The sequence below is a fragment of the Scardinius erythrophthalmus genome (assembly GCF_964197995.2).
Source record: "Scardinius erythrophthalmus genome assembly, chromosome: 3".
NCBI lineage: Eukaryota > Metazoa > Chordata > Actinopteri > Cypriniformes > Leuciscidae > Scardinius > Scardinius erythrophthalmus.
The window spans coordinates 23,184,391-23,200,463 of record NC_138223.1 but is presented as its reverse complement, the minus strand read 5'-3'; positions in this window follow the sequence as shown (position 1 = coordinate 23,200,463).

Below are 16,073 nucleotides of genomic sequence, written 5' to 3'. Positions count from 1 at the left end.
AATTCGTTTCCTCGCCACGGCCAAACCGTTCGAGATATCAAAAATCCGTTCGCAATTTAGCATCCTCAATGTCTTGACTTCATTCACACCTAGTTTGGTGGCGATAGGATAAATTCCCTAGGAGGAGTATTTCACATTCCATTGTATGCGTTTTCCAAACAACGTATAATAACCGACTTCCTGTTGGGCTGGTGTAAAACTTAGAACATGAAAGTTGTTCGGCCCGATGAGGTCTATATGTGTACTGAGTTTCATATTATTACATGCAAGCGTGTTTGATTTATGGACCAAGTTTTCAGACACCATTCCAGGGGGCGCTGTCGAGCCCCCGTGCCATGCCCGGGTACCAGCTTCAGTCCGGCCCTGATGGCCGCAGGTTCTGAAGTGTGTGCAAAATTTCAAGAGATTTTGAGCATGTTAAGGGCCCCAAAAGTGCCCGAAAGGTTGACAAAATAATAATAATAATAATAATAATAAATAATCCTACCGGAAACAATAGGGCCTTCGCCCTTTCAGGGCTAGGGCCCTAATAATCCTACCGGAAACAATAGGGCTCTTCGCCCTTTCAGGGCTTGGGCCCTAAATATAGCTGCGAGCAGCGATTACGGGCCCAAGCCGGTGGCACCGCAACCCCAGGCACCGGGGTGGCGGTACCGCCGGAACATATATATATATATATATATATATATATATATATATGTATTTATATATGTGTATATATATGAAGAGTTCAGATGCAAAAGCCTCTAAGTGCCATCTGAAATTTGCTTCCAGAATGATCATTTTTATCAAGCTTGTATATTTATGTTCAATAATTTCACTTAAATGGCAATGCAAATTACCTATTAATTGTCATTTAAGTGAAATTACTTAACTTAAATATACAAGCTTGATAAAAATTATCATTCTAGAAGAAAATTTCAGATGGCACTTAGAGGCTTTTGCATCTGAACTCTTCATATATATATATATATATATATATACATATATATATATATATATACATATATATATATATATACATATATATATATATATATATATACATATATATATATATATATATATATATATATATATATATATATATATATATATGTGTGTGTGTGTGTTTTTAGGAGAAGTCTCTTCTACTCACCAAGGCTGCATTTATTTGATTAAAAATACAAACAAAAACAGTAATATTGTGAAATATTATTCCAATTTAAAACAGCTGTTTTCTATTTTAAAATATTTTACACTGTAATTAATTTATGTGATCAAAGTTGAGTTTTCAGCATCATTACTCCCGTCTTCAGTGTCACATGATCCTTCAGAAATCATTCTAATATGATGATTGATGGTCAATAAATATTATTATTTTCAATGTCGAAAACATTTGTGTACAGATTTTTTTTTTCAAAATGCGTTGATGAATGTAAAGTGCAAAAGAACAGCATTTATTTCAAATATAATTTGTTTTAACATTATAAATGTCTGTACTGTAACTTTTGATCAGTTTAACTCCTTCTCGAGTGAATAAAAGTATTGATTTCTCTCCCTATGGAGGATCCCACTACCACTCTACAGATAAGGCGTTGTCGGGAAAATTCGTCTCGCGGTCCTACCCCAAAGCAACAAATAAAATAAAATTCCTTATCTAAATTTATAAGGAAAGACAAGTATTTTGTTTAGGCTTGGCTTGTAGGGAATTCCAAACCTGCGTATATTCAAACGCACATAACTATAGAACCCATTCTAAATGCGCTTGTGAACGCCATCAGCGTTTCTCACAGGTTCGCGTTTAAAGTCTGTGTAGAGAGAATGGTGTCGTCTTAGCGGCCCCTAATTTAATAACAAATGATCATTGCGACGGAACCAAATCAATTAAAACTAACTTTAGATGGAAATAACTTAACTCTGCTGTAAAGCCGAAACAATCTCTGTTACCTTAAATTATACGCTTATCTCTGTAAAGCTGCTTTGAGACAATCTACATTGTTAAAAGCACTATATAAATGAAGATGACTTGACTTGACTTGACTTGATTTATTTTATTTCTTTCACCCAAAAATAAAATTAAAATTATTACTGACCCCAAACTTTTGAACGGTAGTGTTTAATGTTACAAAAGCTTTAGATTTCAGATAAATGCTGTTCTTTTGAACTTTCTATTCATCAAAGACTGTACAGAACTGTTTTTGACATTTAAAATAATCATGAATGTTTCTTGAGCATCAATCATCATATTAGAATAATTTCTGAAGGATAATGTGACAGTGACGACTGGAGTAATGATGCTGAAAACTCAGCTTTGATCACAGGAATAAATAACAGTTTAAAATATATTAAAATAGAAAGCAGCTGTTTTAAATTGGAATACTATTTTACAATATTACTGTTTTTGTTTGTATTTTTAATCAAATAAATGCAGCCTTGGTGAGCAGAAGAAACTTTGCTTAAAAACATTAAAAATCTTACTGACCCCAAACTTTTGAACAGTAGTGTATATATATATTATATAAAAATGTAAGGGACAAGACACAGATAATTTTACTTGCCTGACCTGATTAAAACAATGAAAAAACTTAAATGAAAAAATAACTTGGGAATCACTAAAACGAGTGAATTAATCTGATTTTATGATACAGTCAAAATATTCTACAACAAATTCTTTAAATTCAACGATGTTGAGAACGGAACAAGAATAAAAAAAGAACTATAAACAAGCTGAAACTAAATAAAATAAAAATGAAAACGAAAGTAAGCAGTGTTGGGCTCACACAACTCTCTCATTAGAATCAAAATGTTTCAACATTTGCGATGTATTTGGATGCTAAACTATCCTTTATCATAGGCTTTGTACTTCACTCACTTTCCAATATCGACGGAAAAAATCATCCTATTCACACGCGCAAAAATGTGCTTGGAAACATCACAGTGGAGCGGTGCTTACCAATTGAATGGTACGAATTGTAGTACTGACTATTTAAACAGAGCATTGTAAATTTTATATGTTAGGTTGACTATTTTATTAATATATTTTATTAAGGCTATAATGAACAGGCTGCGATGTCAAGATTGCAATGGTGGAATGTGTGTGTGTGTGTGTGTGTGTTTGGGGGGGGGGGGACACATAAAAACATACTTTGTCATTTTGTTCAGAACATCTTTCAAACTGCAAAGTGTTAACTTATATTTTTGTACAGTAGCAATAAAACACAACATTGTGCTTTTTTAAAATCCATTCAAGCAGTCCGCCCCCGAAAATGAAACTAAAATGCTCATGACTGTACGGGCATTCATAATGGTGCTCGTCCTCAGCGAGGAACGAGCAGTACAGAGTCAAGTCAAGTCAAGTCAAGTCAAGTTTATTTATATAGCGCTTTTCACAACACAGGTTGTATCAAAGCAGCTTCACAGTAATAAATTAGAACAATACATCAATGTTTGTTTCTAGTGGAACGTCTACGTTTGGTAATGCTGATCAATAGTATCGTTGATTGATTAATTCAATTAAATATCCCCAAATATCCCCAACTGAGCAAGCCAAAGGCAACAGTGGCAAGGAACCGAAAAACTCCATCAGGTGACCTAATGGAGAAAAAAAAACCTTGGGAGAACCCGGGCTCAGTCGGGGGCCAGTTCTCCTCTGGCGTTTATGAACTAGAGGTCGGATTTAACTGTAGGATTAAAAGTATTATATGAATGCCTGGCTGAAGAGATGCGTCTTTAATCTAGTTTTAAACTGGGAGAGCGAGTCTGAGCAACGAACAGTATCCGGAAGACTATTCCAGAGTTTTGGTGCTAAATGTGAAAATGCTCTCCCTCCTTTGATGGACCTAGATATCCTAGGTATGACCAAAAGCCTCGAATTTAGTGACCTTAAAGAGCGCGATGGATTATAGGGCGATAGAAGATCCGTTAAATAGACTGGAGCTAAGCCGTTTAGGGCTTTATAAGTCAGTAGCAATACCTTGTAATTAATACGGGACTTTATAGGTAACCAATGTAGAGATGATAAAATCGGTGTTATATGATCATATTTTCTTGATCTAGTTAGAACTCTAGCGGCGGCATTTTGGACTAACTGTAGCTTGTTTATTGAGGATGCAGGACAACCGGCTAATAACGCATTACAGTAATCTAGTCTCGAGGTCATGAATGCATGAACTAACTTTTCTGCATCAGAAACAGATAGCATATTACGTAGCTTAGCAATGTTTCTAAGTTGGAAAAAGGCTGTTCTTGTAACATATGAAATATGATTTTCAAAAGACAGGTTGCAGTCTAATATAACACCCAGGTCTTTTACTGTAGAGGATGAAGTAACAGGACATCCTACTATGTTAAAGTTGTATTGTGAGAGGTTTTGTGGGTGGTTTTTTGAACCGATAAGTAGTACCTCTGTCTTGTCTGGATTTAATAAAAGAAAATTATGCGTCATCCAATCTTTTATATCTTTAACACACTCTGTCAATTTGGATAATTTAGCGTTTTCATCTGGCCGTGATGAAATATAGATTTGAGTGTCATCAGCATAACAATGGAAACTAATTCCATGTTTCCTTATAATATTTCCAAGTGGCAGCATATATATTGAGAATAATAGAGGGCCTAACACAGATCCCTGCGGCACTCCATAGTTTACTGGAGTTATGATAGATTTTTCTCCATTTAAATAAACAAAATGGTAGCGGTCAGATAAATACGATCTAAACCAGCTTAATGCTTGTCCTTGAACACCAGTATAATTTTGTAGTCGATCTAAGAGTATTGTATGATCTATAATATCGAACGCAGCACTAAGATCAAGTAAAACTAATATTGAGATACAGCCTTGGTCAGAAGCTAAAAGTAAATCATTTGTGATTTTAACGAGCGCAGTTTCAGTGCTATGATGCGGCCTGAACCCAGACTGAAACTTTTCATAGGTGTCATTTTCTTGTAAGAAAGAGCCCAGTTGAGCGGACACAACTTTTTCTAGTATTTTAGACATAAAAGGTAGATTTGAAATGGGTCTATAATTTACTAGATTATTCGGATCTAATTGTGGTTTCTTAATAAGAGGTTTTATAACTGCCAGTTTAAATGTTTTTGGAACATAACCTAAAGATAAAGACGAGTTAATAATATTGAGGAGAGGCTCTTCCACTACAGGTAACACTTCTTTCAATAGTTGAGTTGGTATAGGATCTAGTAAACATGTTGTTGTTTTAGATGAAGTAAAAAGTTTATTTAACTCTTTTTGTTCTATAGTTGTAAAGCACTGTAATTGTTCTTGCGGGGTGATAATTGAGGCTGAATTATAAGGCGCGATTGAGGATTGAACGTTTACAATTGTGGTTCTGATGTTTTCTATTTTCTCAGTGAAGAACTTCATGAAATCATTACTACTAAACTGTAATGGAATATTTTGTTCAGGAGACATCTGTTTATTTGTTAGTCTCGCCACTGTGTTAAATAAGAACTTAGGATTGTTATGGTTGTTTTCTATTAGTTTGCGTAGATGCTCAGCCCTGGCCGCTTTTAGGGCCTTTTTATAACGTGACATACTGTCTTTCCATGCGATTCTAAAGACCTCTAAGTTGGTTTGTTTCCATTTACGCTCTAAATTACTGGTTTCTCTCTTTAGAACACGCGTAGTATTGTTGTACCATGGTGCTTTACTTTTCTCTCTGACCTTTTTTAATCTAATGGGCGCAACAATATCCAATGATCCAGAGAGAATGGTGCTCATAGTGCTAGTTAATTCCTCAAGTTCATCTGTTTGTTTGGGTTCACTGAGCAGCTGAGACAGATCCGATAAGCTGTTTGAAAAATTATCTATGGTGGATGGAAGGATTGTTCTGCCTAATCGATAACGCGGCGCAGCATGATATATTACAGGAGTACGTAATATGCAAGTTACCATGTAATGGTCAGTGACATCGTCACTTTGTGGAATGATATCTATATCGGTTGGATCGGTTCCATGTGATATAATTAAATCGAGTGTATGATTAAATCGATGAGTCGGTCCGGTAATGTTTTGCTTGACCCCAAAGGAGTTTAATAAATCAGTAAACGCAGCCCCTAACGCATCATTTTGATTATCTACATGGATATTAAAGTCTCCAACAATTAATGCTTTATCGAAGTTAACTAATAGGTCTGAGAGAAAATCTGCAAACTCTTTTAGGAAATCAGCGTAAGGCCCAGGCGGTCTATATACGGTAGCCAAGGCTAGAGATAATAGGGATGTTTTTCGAACATCTAAGAGCGTAACATTTAGTACAAGTACTTCAAATGAAATAAACTTATAACCCGTTTTCTGAGTAACATTGAGAAAATCTCTATAGATTGTTGCAACACCGCCGCCACGACCATTCAGACGGGGCTCGTGCTTATAGGAGTATCCTGATGGAGTAGACTCATTTAAACCGAAATAATCATTTGGTTTAAGCCAGGTTTCAGTAAGGCAAAGTACATCGAAGCTATTATCTGTGACTATTTCATTTACAATAACTGCCTTAGGTGTGAGTGATCTAATGTTTAGAAGACCTAGCTTTAAAAATTGTTTTTGATTACCAATAGCAACATTTTCTGGTTTAATAACAATTAGATTTTTTCTAGATCCTGCAGTAGATTTATGATTTGATCTCACTAAACGAGGAATAGACACAGTTTCTATGCAAAAAAAAAATATATATTTTTATCATGTTGAAAAAGTTTGGTGGGAATAAAATAAACCACTTAGATAAAGGTGGCTAAAAATTCAGTGTCACAGTGTCTGGTTTATGTTCCTTGGGTCACCACTAGATGTCCTCCATCCCCACGAAGTGCATCACACTCTTGAACTACATCCCCCATGATCCTTGTCTTTTCATTGCACTCAGCTGTCCCTTATCACTGATCATTGCACCCAGCCTGTTCCCCATTAGCATTGTCAATTCCCTGTGTATATAACCCTGTCTGTTTTAGTATGTGTCACGGAGTCCTTGTATTTTATCTCACCACTTCTGTTCCCTGTAGTTTCCTGGTTTATGTTTCTTGTTGTTTGGATGGATTTGATGACGACTTATGCCTGGACTGGATTATGCTTTTGGAATTCCCCATTAAACACTAAACTGCATTTGGATCTTTCTCGTTCCTTCGTGTGTGGTTCGTGACAGAAGGACTCCGTCAAACTCAAGATCCAGCAGTTTTTTTTTTGTTTTTTTTTTGTGTATCATGTCGACAAGAAGAGAACTGTTTGAGGGGACCCGCTTAGCCAAGTTTCGCGGGTCCCTTGGAGGCCGCAGTGGAGGTACTGGTCGGGAGGAATCACGACTCCACTCTCCACTCTGGCCACTCTTCAACCCTGGGTTGGTGGGGTCCAGCCCAGAGCCCCATCCGCCTCTGGTTCCGTCCAGCCCAGAGCCTTCAATGACATTAGTGGAATGTTATTCCTGGTGGGATCATCTCACCAAGCAGAGTGCTGCGTTCCCGGTAGATTCCGGGAGGACAGCAGCATCCACTCCCTCGCAAGAACGGGGGAGGAGAAGGAGGAATTCCTCTGTCCCTGTGCCGGTGGTCCCAGTGCCAGTGCCGGTGGTCCCTGTGCCGGTGGTCCCTGTGCCGGTGGTCCCAGTACCGGTGGTCTCGAGTCCGGTGGTCCGGAAACGGCGGAGGAGGAGGAGGACTTCCTGCCTTCCCAATGGCCTGGAGGTCGTCCCCGAACAGCCCGCTGTCTCCCTGGAGGTCGTCCCCGAACAGCCCGCTGTCTCCCTGGAGGTCGTCCCTGAACAGCCCGCTGTCTCCCTGGAGGTTGTCCCCGAACAGCCCGCTGTCTCCCTGGAGGTCGTCCCAGAGCAGCCTGCTGTCGTCCCGGAGGCCGTCCCCAAGCTGCTTGCCCTGACGGCACCTCTCCAGCGTCTCGCCCTGCCGGCGCCACCCCAGCGTCTCGCCCTGCCGGCGCCACCCCAGCGTCTCGCCATGCCGGCGCCACCCCAGCGTCTCGCCCTGCCGCCACCGATCCAGCGGCTTGCCTTGCCGGCACCACCCCAGCGCCTCGCTCTGCCAGGGCCATCCGAGGGTCTCGCCTTATCGGTTCCTCTTATACAATGTGCCCAGCCAGAGACTGTTCCTGAGCCGGAGCCAGTGTCTGTTCCTGAGCCGGAGCCAGTGTCTGTTCCTGAGCCGGAGCCAGTGTCTGTTCCTGAGCCGGAGCCAGTGTCTGTTCCTGAGCCGGAGCCAGTGTCTGTTCCTGAGCCGGAGCCAGTGTCTGTTCCTGAGCCGGAGCCAGTGTCTGTTCCTGAGCCGGAGCCAGTGTCTGTTCCTGAGCCGGTGGTGCCAGTTCCTGAGCCGGAGCCGGTGGTGCCAGTTCCAGTGCCGGTGCCGGTGGTGCCTGAGCCGGTGGTGCCAGTTCCAGTGCCTGAGCCGGTGGTGCCGTCTCCGCCCTGGCCGCCCGAGGGGTCGTCTCCGCCCTGGCCGCCCGAGGGAAAGTCTCCGCCCTGGCCGCCCGAGGGGTCGTCTCCGCCCTGGCCGCCCGAGGGAAAGTCTCCGCCCTGGCCGCCCGAGGGAAAGTCTCCGCCCTGGCCGCCCGAGGGACTGTCTGCTCTGCCCTGGCCGCCCGATGGACTGACGTTTCTGCCCTGGCCGTCTGCACAGCCTGCTCCGCCCAGGCCACCCGATGGACTGTCGTCTGCTTCACCCTGGCCGGCCGATGAACTGTCTGCTTTGCCCTGGCCGCTGGCTAAGCCATCACCCCCTGTTCCTGTTCCCCTCCATGGACCTGGCCCCCCATCCCACCCCCTGATCATCCACCTTTCCACCTCCCTCCTTGACTTTGGTTTTGTTTGTGGGTCTTGGAGCGTCTGGTAGCCGCTCCGTAGAGGAGGGGTTATGTCACAGTGTCTGGTTTATGTTCCTTGGGTCACCACTAGATGTCCTCCATCCCCACGGTGTCCATCACACTCTTGAACTACATCCCCCATGATCCTTGTCTTTTCATTGCACTCAGCTGTCCCTTATCACTGATCATTGCACCCAGCCTGTTCCCCATTAGCATTGTCAATTCCCTGTGTATATAACCCTGTCTGTTTTAGTATGTGTCACGGAGTCCTTGTATTTTATCTCACCACTTCTGTTCCCTGTAGTTTCCTGGTTTATGTTTCTTGTTGTTTGGATGGATTTGATGACGACTTATGCCTGGACTGGATTATGCTTTTGGAATTCCCCATTAAACACTAAACTGCATTTGGATCTTTCTCGTTCCTTCGTGTGTGGTTCGTGACATTCAGAGGCTGATTTTGCAAAAAAATCCACATTCAGACCAAAATATCTGACTTCCTGATGGTCAGAGCTAATGACTTTAAATTAGAAAGTTGTCCGGGTCGATGAGATCAATATATGAACTGAGTTTTTTTTACTGTAGTTAAAACTAACCCCCCCACTTTTGTCAAAAGCATGTTGAAAGTGACAGACTTCCTGCTGCCAGTTGGTGGCGCTATAAACTTTGACTCACAATAGTTACATCCATCTAATCGGCCTCTTACCACGAACACTCTGCTGAAGTTTCATCAAGATCAGTTAATGTATGCAGAAGTTATTCCACTTCGTGTTTCTCTTTTCTCGCCATAAATTCGATTCCTCGCCACGGCCAAACCGTTCGAGATATCAAAAATCCATCCGCAATTTAGCATCCTCAATGACTTGACTTCATGCACACCAAGTTTGGTGGGGATTTGATGAGTTCTCTAGGAGGAGTACTTCACATTCCACAGCAAGCATTTTCCAAACAACCCATAATAGCCAACTTCCTGTTGAGCTGGCGTAAAACTTGACGGGGGAAAAGTTGTTTGGCACGATGAGATCTATATGTGTACCGAGTTTCATAGTAATTCATGCAAGCGTGTTTGATCTATGGACCAAGTTTTCAGACCCAGTTCAAGGGGGCGCTGTTGAGCCCCCCTGCCACGCCAGGGTACCAGCTTCAGTCCGGCCCTGATGCCAGGGGGTTCTGACTTGTGTGCAAAGTTTCAAGAGTTTTTGAGCACGTTAAGGACCCCAAAAGCCCCTGAAACCTTGATTAACAATATAAAAGCAATAGTCAGATCCCCCCTCCCCTCACACACACAGAGACACAGAGAGATGGAGAGAAAATTCTCCAGAAAATCCACATTCAAACCAAAATATCTCTCTTCCTCTTGGTCCGAGCTAGTTACTGTAAATTAGAAAGTTGTCCGTCTTGATGAGAACAATACACATACCAAGTTTTGTTGCTGTTGATAAAACTAACCCCCCCACTTTTGACTAAAGGTGGCGCTACTGAGCCATTTCACCACGCCCGTTTCTGAAATTTTGCACATATCTACTGGATAATAAGTGTGATGTGTCTGTCGAGTTTCATCCAATTTCAAGCATGTGAAGAGTCTCAAAAGCATCCGAAAAAAATATTAAAGTTTGATGCGTTGCCACGGCAACAGTATCTAAGATATCAATAATCCTTTCACAGGCCTACATCTGCCGTGTGTCTACATTATACACATAAAGTTTGAAGCAAATCGGGTAAAAATAAGAGGGTGATTTCAAAGCATTTTGAAAGTAACACATTTCCTGTTGCCAGTTGGTGGCGCTATAACTTTGACTCACAAAGGTCACATCCATCTGATCGGCCTCTTACAACGAACACACTGCTGAAGTTTCATCAAGATCAGTTAATGTATGCAGAAGTTATAACACACTTCCTGTTTCTATTTTCTCGCCATAAATTCGTTTCCTCGCTACGGCCAAACCGTTCGAGATATCAAAAATCCGTCCGCAATTTAGCATCCTCAATGTCTTGACTTCAAGCTGCCCGAATTTGCTGGGGATTGGATGAATTCTGTAGGAGAAGTACATTAAATTCCACAGCATGTGTTTTTCAAACAACCCTAAATAGCCAACTTCCTGTTGAGCTGGTGTAAAACTTAGAGCACGAAAGTTGTTCGGCCCGATGAGATCTATATGTGTACCGAGTTTCATATTATTACATGCAAGCGTGTTTGATTTATGGACCAAGTTTTTGGATGCTATTCCAGGGGGCGCTGTCGAGTCCCCCTGCCACGCCCGGGTACCAGCTTCAGCCCGGCCCTAATGGCCGCGGGTTCTGACCCGTGTGCAAAGTTTCATGAGTTTTTGAGTCTGTTAAGGGCCCCAAAAGCCCCCGAACCCTTGAACAACAATAATAATAATAATAATAAATATAGCTGCGAGCAGCGATTACGGGCCCAAGCCGGTGGCACCGCAACCCCGGTGCCTTTAGTTGCCTAAAGGCACCGGGGTGGCGGTGCCGCCGGCTTTGGCCCTTCATCGCTGCTCGCAGCTATATTTATATATATTTATATATATATATATATGAAAATATTACTTGTCTTACCTTATTCTGATTTTATGATACACTCGAAATATTCCACAACAAATCCTTTAAATTTAATGTAAAAATAAAAATGAATGTAAGCAGTGTTGGGCTCAAGTAACCCTCTCATTAGAATCAAAATGTTTCAATATTTGCATGTATTTGGATGCTAAACTATTCTTATTTATAGGCTTTGTACTTCTCTCGTGTTGCAATATCGACGGAAAAAATCATCCTCTTCACAAGCGCGAAAATGTGCTTGAAAACATTACAGTGGAGAGGTGCTTACTGTGAATGTACGAATTGTACTACTTACTATTTAAACAGAGCAGTGTAATTGTTATATGTTAGGTTGACTATTTTATCATTATATTTTATTAGGGCTATAATGAACAGGCAGCGATGTCAAGATTACAATGCTGGAATGTGTGTGTGTGTGTGTGTGACGCGAGCGCGATTGAACAGTGGACACATAAAAACATACATAAATTGTCTTAGTTCATTCCTACTTCCATAGGAATACATTGAAAATGCTCGCTCTACTCCGCACCATTATCAATGTCTGTGCTGATGTCCGTATTTTACTTTCGCTTTTAACTTAGCAATTTAAAAGCCCTCAGCGCTGTCACACGCGATTAACCGGTGGGAAAATATTCCCACAGTCACCTCCCTAATATATTTATATATAAATACTATAGGCCTACCTGATTTTGAACACAAGAGGGCAGTATAGCTCTATAAATTACATGATTAATTTATTTTTTGGACTAAAAAAACATTCTGGCTATTTTTAAACACTTAGGAGGAGTAGCTAAAAACTCAGAGTCTGAAATATCCAAAAAATCCACATTCAAACCAAAATATCTGACTTCCTGTTGGTCCAAGCTAATGACTGTAAATTAGAAAGTTGTCCGGCTCGATGAGACCAATATACTTACTGATTTTTGTAATTTTGGGTAAACCTAACCCCCCCACTTTTGTCAAAAGCATTTTGAAAGTGACACACTTCCTGCTGCCAGTTGGTGGCGCTATAACTTTGACTCACAATAGTTACATCCATCTGACCGGCCTCTTACCACGAACACACTGCTGAAGTTTCATTAAGATCAGTTAATGTATGCTGAAGTTATAACACTTCGTGTTTCTCTTTTCTCGCCATAAATGCGTTTCCTCGCCACGACCAAACCGTTCGAGATATCAAAAATCCGTCCGCAATTTAGAATCCTCAATGTCTTGACTTCATGCACACCGAGTTTGGTGACGATTGAATTCATTTTCTAGGAGGAGTGTTTCAAATTCCACAGCAAGCGTTCTCCAAACAACCCATAATAGCTGACTTCCTGTTCGGCTGGCGTGAAACTTGACAAAGGGAAAGTTGTTCGGCCCGATGAGATCTTTATGTGTAACGAGTTTCATATTAATTCATGCAAGCGTGTTTGATATATGGACCAAGTTTTCAGACCCTGTTCAAGGGGGCGCTGTTGAGCCCACCTGCCATGCCCATTTCTGAAACTTTTCACATGTCTACTGGCTAATAAGTGTTATGTGTCTGTCGAGTTTCATCCAATTTCAAGCATGCAAAGAGCATCCTCAATGTCTTGACTTCAAGCTGCCCGAATTTGCTGGGGATCGGATGAATTCTGTAGGAGAAGTACATTAAATTCCACAGCATGTGTTTTTCAAACAACCCTAAATAGCCAACTTCCTGTTGAGCTGGCGTAAAACTTAGAGCACGAAAGTTGTTCGGCTCGATGAGATCTATATGTGTACCGAGTTTCATATTATTACATGCAAGCGTGTTTGATTTATGGACCAAGTTTTTGGATTCTATTCCAGGGGGCGCTGTTGAGTCCCCCTGCCACGCCCGGGTTCCAGCTTCAGCCCGGCCCTAATGGCCGCGGGTTCTGACCCGTGTGCAAAGTTTCATGAGTTTTTGAGTCTGTTAAGGGCCCCAAAAGCCCCCGAACCCTTGAACAACAATAATAATAATAATAATAAATATAGCTGCGAGCAGCGATTACAGGCCCAAGCCGGTGGCACCGCAACCGGGTGGCGGTACCGCCGGCTTGGGCCCTCCATCGCTGCTCGCAGCTATATTTATATATATTTATATATATACATATACATACATACATACATACACACACATACATATATATGTGTATATATATATATATATATATATATATATATATATATATATATATATATATATATATATATATATATATATATATATATATATATTATTGTTTAAAAGTTTGGGGTCAGTAAGATTTTTAATGTTTTTAGGAGAAGTCTCTTCTGCTCACCAAGGCTGCATTTATTGATTAAAAATACAAACAAAAACAGTAATATTGTGAAATATTATTCCAATTTAAAACAGCTGTTTTCAATTTTTAAATATTTTACATAGTAATTCATTTCTGTGATCAAAGTTGAGTTTTCAGCATCGTTACTCCAGTCTTCAGTGTCACATGATCCTTCAGAAATCATACTAATATGATGATTGATGCTCAATAAATATTCATTATTATTTTCAATGTTGAAAACAGTTGTGTACAGATTTTTTTTTTTTCAAAATGCTTTGATGAATGTAAAGTTCAAAAGAACAGCATATATTTCAAATATATATATTTTTAACATTATAAATGTCTTTACTGTAACTGTTGATCAATTTAACTCATCCTTCATAAATAAAAGTACTGATTTATTTTATTTATTTCCCCCAAAAATAAAATTTTAATTATTACTAACCCAAAACTTTTGAGCGGTAGTGTTTAACGTTACAAAAGCTTTAGATTTCAGATAAATGCTGTTCTTTTGAACTTTCTATTCATCAAAGACTGTACACAACTGTTTTCGACATTTAAAATAATAATGAATGTTTCCTGAGTATCAATCATCATATTAGAATAATTTCTGAAGGATCATGTGACAGTGACGACTGGAGTAATGATGCTGAAAACTCAGCTTTGATCACAGGAATAAATAACAGTTTAAAATATATTAAAATAGAAAGCAGCTGTTTTAAATTGGAATAATATTTTACAATATTACAGTTTTTGTTTGTATTTTTAATCAAATAAATGCAGCCTTGGTGAGCAGAAGAAACTTCTCTGTTATGTGCGCGCCACAGACTGCACGCACGTCCGCTTAGAGTTCCGCCTTTTGCCTTCCGTCAATATTACGTTATTAGAAAAATATTTTTTTAGAGAATCGATTTTTTGACATTTGTCAAGTCAAGTCAGGTCAACTTTATTTATATAGCGCTTTTCACAATACAGATTGTATCAAAGCAGCTTCACAGTATTAAATAAAATAGTACATCAGTGTTTGTTTCTGGTGTAAAACATCCACGTTTGGTAATGCAGATCAATAGCACTGGTGAATCGATTAATCAATTTAAGTATCCCCAACTGAGCAAGCCAAAGGCAACAGTGGCAAGGAACCGAAAAACTCCATCAGGTGACCTAATGGAGAAAAAAAAAACCTTGGGAGAACCCAGGCTCAGTCGGGGGCCAGTTCTCCTCTGGCGTTTATGAAGTAGAGACCGGATTTAACTGTAAGATTAAAATATTATATGAATGCCTGGCTGAAGAGATGCGTCTTTAATGTAGTTTTAAACTGGGAGAGCGAATCTGAGCAACGAACAGTATCAGGAAGGCTATTCCAGAGTTTTGGTGCTAAATGTGAAAATGCTCTCCCTCCTTTGGTGGATCTGGATATCCTAGGTATGACCAGAAGCCTAGGATTTTTAGAAGATTTTTAGTGTTTCCTTTTTGGACATTACTTTAATCCCTCGCCATAGCAAAACCGTTTGAGATATTTATTATCCATTCACAATTTAGCATATTTAATGTAGTTTCATCATGTTGAAAAAGTTTGGTACGAATAAAATAAATAGTTTAAGAGGAGTGGCTAAAAATTCAGAGGCTGATTTTGCAAAAAAATTCACATTCAGACCAAAATATCTGACTTCCTGATGGCCAGAGCTATTGAATGTAAATTAGAAAGTTGTCCGGCTTGATGAGAACAATATACAAACTATTTTTTCTTTACTGTAGTTAAAACTAACCCCCCCACTTTTGTCAAAAGCATGTTGAAAGTGACACACTTCCTGCTGCCAGTTGGTGGCGCTATAACTTTGACTCACAATAGCTACATCCATCTGATCGGCCTCTTACCACGAACACACTGCTGAAGTTTCATCAAGATCAGTTAATGTATGCAGAAGTTATTCCACTTCCGTGTTTCTCTTTTCTCGCCATAAATTCGATTCCTCGCCACAGCCAAACCGTTCGAGATATCAAAAATCCGTCCACAATTTAGCATCCTCAAAGTCTTGACTACATGCACACCGAGTTTGAAGGGGACACGGTGAATTTTCTAGGAGGAGTATTTCACATTCCACAGCAAGCGTTTTCCAAACAACCCATAATAGCCGACTTCCTGTTGGGCTGGCGTAAAACTTGACGGGGGTAAAGTTGTTCGGCCCGATGAGATCTATATGTGTACCGAGTTTCATATTAATTCATGCGAGCGTGTTTGATATATGGATCAAGTTTTAGAACCCCGTTCAAGGGGGCGCTGTTGAGCCCCCCAGCCACGCCCGGGTACCAGCTTCAGCCCGGCCCTGATGGCCGTGGGTTCTGACCTGTGTGCAAAGTTTCAAGAGTTTTTGAGCACATTAAGGACCCCAAAAGCCCCTAAAACCTTGATTAACAATATAAAA